The following is a 6646-nucleotide window of genomic DNA, read 5'->3' as shown; positions in this document are numbered from 1 at the left end:
CTTTCCTCTTCATAATCAATGGAGAGTACTAAATTAGTTAAGTGACCAATAAATAGAAAAAAGGTTGATCTCATGTTGATTTTGTGGTGATGCATTTTATGGAAAACATAAACTTGGCCTCCAATTTTAAATAAAAACATAAAATAGAAAATGAGAAAGGAAATGTTTAGAAAACCATTCACTCCTCCCATAAATAAATAACAGGGAAAATAGTAATAATATTAAAAATATTAGAATCTATATTCACATTAGGATTTAATTGAGAGTGGAATCTGAGATTTTAAACAAGAAGTGGAAACATGTTTAGGTTTGAAATTTGGAATTTGAACATAAGCTGGAAATGGGAAAATAGAAGAAAAGAAAAGAAAAAGGAAATGAGAGCTAGGCGGGCTTGAATCTGCAATTTCAGCCCATTGCGCCTTTCTCTCCGCACGACCCATTTTCCCTATGCGCTTGCGTCTGCTGACGGATGGGCCCCACTGATCTATGTGTCACGGCGGGCTTGCGTGGGAGAACTGAGACACTATCGCGCGGGACCTACGAAACAAACGTCGTGTGATGCGTTCGCTTCCACGTGGGGCCGGAGCTCTAGGGCGCTTCCTATTTACTTGAGACACTGATTTGTGGACCCATGGCTCCAGTACCGTCTTCTCCGCATCGCGCAAAGATCTCAACCGAACTACCAACATTGCCGACTTGACTGGGACCTGCTGGGACCTACCGTGGCCCCCCGAGGTCGGACTCCCATGCTCCCTATATAGGTCGCCCGAATCGCTGCCAGGTCCTTCAACCATCCCGGCCAATCTCGCCATCGCCGAGCCCGCACTGAGGGTGAGGTGGGCCGCCGCTGACAAACTCCGTCGGTCCTGTCGATTTGGCCCCGGTAACTGGTCGGGGAAATCCGTGGGGCATATCAAAGGTGTCCGGTGGCGGGCTTGGGCTCGTGCTAGTCTGGGTCGACGACAATTGCTCGACAGAGCCACCTTCGGTCACGATTCCGCCGCACGGCGTGGGCCGGAATCTCCGCGACAGGATTCACGGTGAGTTCTACCTCTAGGAGTTCGCGGTACTTAGCGCATTACAAAGTACCTAGTGGCTCGGTGTTTAGGTGCTGGGGCAAACGAGCGTAGTTTCACCGCATCTAGCGCCGCCGCGGGTGACGCGCGCGCCACCGTCTTCGGACCGAGGTAGGAGAAGGGTTACTGTCCGTTCGATCCAGTCGTGCAGCTAGGATCAGAAGACGCATACCCTTTCGCAGGGTTTGATCTACGGCCGTTGGATCATATTTGGAGGGATATGATTGTATCACGCTTCATAAAATCCTGGCCGTTCTTCACGAGTCAACGACTGAGATTAATTATGAGGAAACACTTCACTTCATTTGATCATGGCTGTCGGATCCGTAACGGATGGGTAAGATTAGATACCAGTTGGGTTAGGTCTTGGATCTAATCTAATACATAGATTCCAGATCGGACGGCCCTGTATGCTGCATACCCCTTCGGCCGTGGCAAACTTGCGAAAGAGCCCTCGGCTTATTCAAAAACAAACCAGTCGTCCTTATCTATACGAAGATCGTCTCGGAATGGTCCTTTTAATTATAAAGAAGCCCTTGGACTTTCTCGTTTTCATGTATTCAATCCAGAATCATTAGGAATATTCAAAAGTAAATCAGAAAATGATTTTCAATATAAAAAATAAATCCAAGGACTTGTTTAATTCATATTTAATTTATTTTAACTCCAAATTGATCCATTCCAGTTGCATTAAATTCATTTTAATATTGTTTATCATCTAGTAACCTCATTTTGTCATGAAACATAGATTAAAAATTATGCACCTAGTTTCTTTTGTGTTCAACACTTAAATCTTCAATAAATCATAACTTTATAACCGTAGCTCCGAATTTAGTGATTCTCGAGCCCACGATCTCATTACGACGCATAGAATATTCTTATACACTTTGTTCTAATGTTTGGTGTGATGATAATTTTGCCTATACCATGTTTGTTTGTATTGCTACGACTAGCGCGAGGTTACGAGTCATATGAAGATCTTCCTGGTAACTGGAATCTTGAGTCCTAGGCAAGTTGTACCCTTGATCACTCCTTTTTACCCAATAATATTCCTGTTAATCATTATGATCTGCATAGGTTAATTTTGATGGGACCTAATAGGCTACCCTCGTTTGACTATCTTTATGCCTTGTTTACCAATGAACTTTTGGGTAGTACTTGCTAGTGCTATATGTGGATTTGGGTGTTGAGATACACATTATTCATGATCATGCTTTTATTATCAGTTTGTTATTTACTATTGATGATAAGATTGTTATGTTAATTGGAACATGGAGAACCACCCGGGAAAACAGTGCTACCACAAGGGTGGTATGGGACACCCTTGGATGACTAATTAGGAAAGCTAGTGGAGGAATACCTTACTCAAAAGGGGCAAGGACAGTAGTGGAGTGGTCAGTGTAGGGAGGTCCTTAGGTTGATTTTGCTGCGATGGCGGTCAGACGAGGGATCCCTGCATTGGAGCTTTCTAGAAACTGTAGCGAGTTTTCTGAAGTTAGTGGAACTTTGTAAAGGCCTCGTAGTCTTACCCTGCCTCGCTTCCTTGGTAGAGGTGTATGGGATTCATGACCCCTTGGCAGATGGGTAACATGACTTGTGGGTTAAGATGCACAACCTATGTAGAGTGTAAAACTGGTATATCAGTCGTGCTCACGGTCATGAGCGACTCGAACACTCACATGATTAAATTATGGAATTAAACTTAATTTGTCATATGCATTGCATCGCGGATGTTGTTATCAATTTTGATCTACTACTTATTTGCGTTGGTATCTACTTATACTTAGTAACTGCTAATAAAATTTTGATCAACTATAAAAGCAATGCTCAGCTTTAGCCATCCTCTTTGGTAAGTCTTACACGTCATGTCAGCTCCCACCTTTGGCGAGTTCATGCACATTATTCTCCACAACTTGCTGAGCGATGAAAGTATGTGAGCTCACCCTTACTGTCTCACACCCCCACAGGTCAAGAATAGGTATCACAGGATGAGGTGCATGGAGGATGCTGTGATGAGTTCGTGAGAGGTCTAGGCCATCATCGCCCAGTCAACTTTGGATTGCTGGATCATTGTCTTCATATGATGTAATTATATAACTATTTTTGTACATGACCCTGTTATATATAAATGATGTGACATTTGTTTCTGTGCCATTATTCATCATATGTGTGAGACTTGGTCCTAGCACACTTGGTGATTTTATGCCCACGCCCGGGTCTTGGTGCCCCCGAAACTTGGGTGTGACAGAAGTGGTATCAGAGGCAATGTTGATTGTAGGACGAAACCTAGATAGAACTAGATAACCCTTATCTACTTTGCTACTCTGATTCTTTCTAAACTTTTCTCAATCTTTTCTCATCCACTACTGCTTTACTTTGATTACTCTTACCTTTTCGCTTCTAAAGACAAAAGTGGGTTTCACACTTTGAAATCTTGTACCTAAAGTGACTTTTAGGACTAAAAGACCTAATCTAAGGAACAAAAACAAAACTATTTTTGTAGGTATCTATGCACTTGAATGTTTGTTCTTATGATACTTGTCTAATTTGGATCTTTGATTAAGTGTGATGAGTTGTGGAGTAATGTGCACAATTGGATCTGCATATACATAGGCATAAAAATGTTTATAAAATAGTTAGACAACCTATATTATCTCTCCAGTAGAATACAACTAGTATCACATATCTATCTCATCCTGACAGATTCTATCTTACCTTTGGATATACACCTTATACGCCTAGTTATCCCAATACTAACATAAAACAACAGATCAAAGCCTTGCCAAATAACCTTTAGTTTATGCCTAGCTACTAGCCTATCTGGTTGCCTACTAAGTAATTCCCCTTGGAAAACTATCTTACCATATGTCTCTAACCAGATGGTTAATACCAGAAGGGGAGGAGAAATCGATCTACCTACCAACCCCCACAACAAGAGGATTATCAGACAACAACAAACAAAAATGAATCCTCCAAATCCTCCACCGACTGGGACCGATCCAATGGTTGCCGCTCAGATGCATATTCTATAGCAAATGGCAAACATGATGAACGAAATGCAAAATCAGATGAGGCAAGAACGCCAGGAGATGCGTCAGGAACGACTAGAGATACGTCAAGAGATGAGGCAAGAACGGTTGGAAAGACAACAACAACCACCACCACCTCCACCACCACCACTAGCTCCACCCAGGGATAAGCACCGGGAGTTTATGAGTCACAAACCACCGACATTCTCTAACTCCACGGACCCACTACAAGCAGATGACTGGTTAAAGTCCGTGGACAAGATGCTCAACATAGCTCAGTGCTCTGACAGAGAGAAGGTGCTTTATGCATCGGGTCACCTTACCGGCCCCGCTGCGGATTGGTGGGATGCATACTGCGTTGCTAATGCTGCTGTCAATAGAATTACCTGGGAAGAATTCTCCATTCAATTCAGGAATTACCATATTCCTACTAGACTAATGAAGATTAAAAGGAAGGAGTTTCTATCCCTCAAGCAGGGAGGTAAGTCCATGATCGAATATAGGGACAAATTTATTCAGCTATCCCGATATGCTCATAGGGATGTTGAGGATGATGAGAAGAAGCAGGAGCTCTTCCTGGAAGGTTTGATCGGACCGCTACAATACCAACTTGTATCGCATGCATTCCCATCCTTTCAAAGACTATCGGACAAAGCTATTGCTGTGGAAAACAAGAGGTTTGAGTTTGGAGAAAAGAGAAGGGCTGATAACCAGGACAAGCTGTGAGTAGTTCTCATCCCCGATATAATACTACTCAAAGTACACCTGCTCCTGGCAGTTCTGGGCAGCAAACTCAACAGACAAACTGCTCCTCCACAAGCAAGCACTCCAACTGGACCTGTTGCTCCTAATACGTCCACCAACAGATCATGCTTCAAGTGTGGACAGTCTAGAAACTATGCCAACTACTGTCCCAATAGGGCTGCTTATACTACTCCGGCTCCGATGAAGCAGGGTCAAGCTTCAGCAGGCAAGAATCAACCCTTATGTGTCAACCGGGGCCAGGTCAACCATGCAGAAGTAGAAGCTAAACCTGGTGAACCTGAAAACAAAGAAGAAGTGTTGGTTGAAGGTGAAGAAATTGGTGAAGACAATGAACAACATGATTAGAATAAATAAAAATATATAAATATAAATATATATATACTTTTAGAGCACTATTTGTAAGACCTAAATATTACTTTAGTTAGTAGCTAGTATTTTACTATTTTAGGAATAATAATAAGGTCTATTTGACCCTTTGTGTTGCTAATAAGTTATGCATCATGCTGATATTCTTGTTTGTGCGCATATGTTCTGAGACAATATGGTTATACATCCTTTTTCTTACTAACCTCGAGGACGAGATTTCTGTTAATGGGGGTAGGATTTGTAAAGCCCAAAATTGGTAGAAGGAAATAATAATAATAATAAACTAACGAAATAAAAGTATCTATAATAGTGTTTCTAGAATTGTTTGAAATCTTTAGAATTTATTAGGATCTTTCTTCTTCATAATCAATGGAGAGTACTAAATTAGTTAAGTGACCAATAAATAGAAAAAAGGTTGATCTCATGTTGATTTTGTGGTGATGCATTTTATGGAAAACATAAACTTGGCCTCCAATTTTAAATAAAAACATAAAATAGAAAATGAGAAAGGAAATGTTTAGGAAACGATTCACTCCTCCCATAAATAAATAATAATATTAAAACAGTAGAATCTCTATTCACATTAGGATTTTAATTGGGAGTGGAATCTGAGATTTTAAACAAGAAGTGGAAACATGTTTAGGTTTGAAATTTGAACATAAGTTGGAAATGGGAAAATAGAAGAAAAGAAAAGAAAAAGGAAATGAGAGCTAGGCGGGCTTGAATATGCAATTTCAGGCCATTGCGCCTTTCTCTCCGCATGGCCCATTTTCCCTATGCGCTTGCGCCTGCTGACAGATGGGCCCCACTGATCTGTGTGTCACGGCAGGCTTGCGTGGGAGAACTGAGAAACTGTCGCGCGGGCCCTGCGGAACAACCGTCGTGTGATGCGTTCGCTTCCACGTGGGGCCAGGGCTATGGGGCGCTTCCTATTTACTTGAGACACTGATTTGTGGACCCATGGCTCCAGTACCGTCTTCCCCGCGTCGCTACCGACATTGCCGACTTGACCGGGACCTGCTAGGAACCACCGTGGTCAGACTTCCCTATTCCTTATATAGTCCGTCCGAATCATTGCCAGGTCCTTCAACCATCTCGCCCGATCTCGCCATCGCCGAGCTCGCACTGAGGGTGAGGTGGGCCGCCGCTGAAAAAACTTCGTCGGTCCCGTCGATCTGGCCCCGGTAACTGGTTGGGGGAAATCCGCGTGGCATATCAAAGGTGTCCAGTGGCGGGCGCGGGCTCGTGCTGGTCTTGGTCGACGGCAATTGCTCAACGGAGCCACCTTCGGTCGCGATTCCGCCGCACGGCATGGGCCGGAATCTCCATGACAGGATTCACAGTGAGTACTACCTCTAGGAGTTCGCGGTACTTAGCGCATTACAAAGTACCTAGTGGCTCGGTGTTTGG

The 6646-nt window shown here is 43.1% G+C and overlaps 1 long non-coding RNA gene across 1 annotated transcript; it reads left to right on the top strand.

Annotated features, from left to right (window-relative positions):
* Nucleotides 1-631: 631 nt before the first annotated feature.
* LOC118476360 (uncharacterized) lies at nt 632-3223 on the top strand. The gene is made up of 2 exons (XR_004856327.1): nt 632-1040; nt 3044-3223. It is a non-coding gene; the product is annotated as an uncharacterized lncRNA (long non-coding RNA).
* Nucleotides 3224-6646: the final 3423 nt, after the last annotated feature.

This window comes from Zea mays, chromosome 2 (genome assembly GCF_902167145.1).
Source record: "Zea mays cultivar B73 chromosome 2, Zm-B73-REFERENCE-NAM-5.0, whole genome shotgun sequence".
Classification (NCBI taxonomy): domain Eukaryota; kingdom Viridiplantae; phylum Streptophyta; class Magnoliopsida; order Poales; family Poaceae; genus Zea; species Zea mays.
The sequence above is the reverse complement of the archived record's forward strand: the minus strand, read 5'-3'. Positions and strand labels throughout refer to the sequence as shown.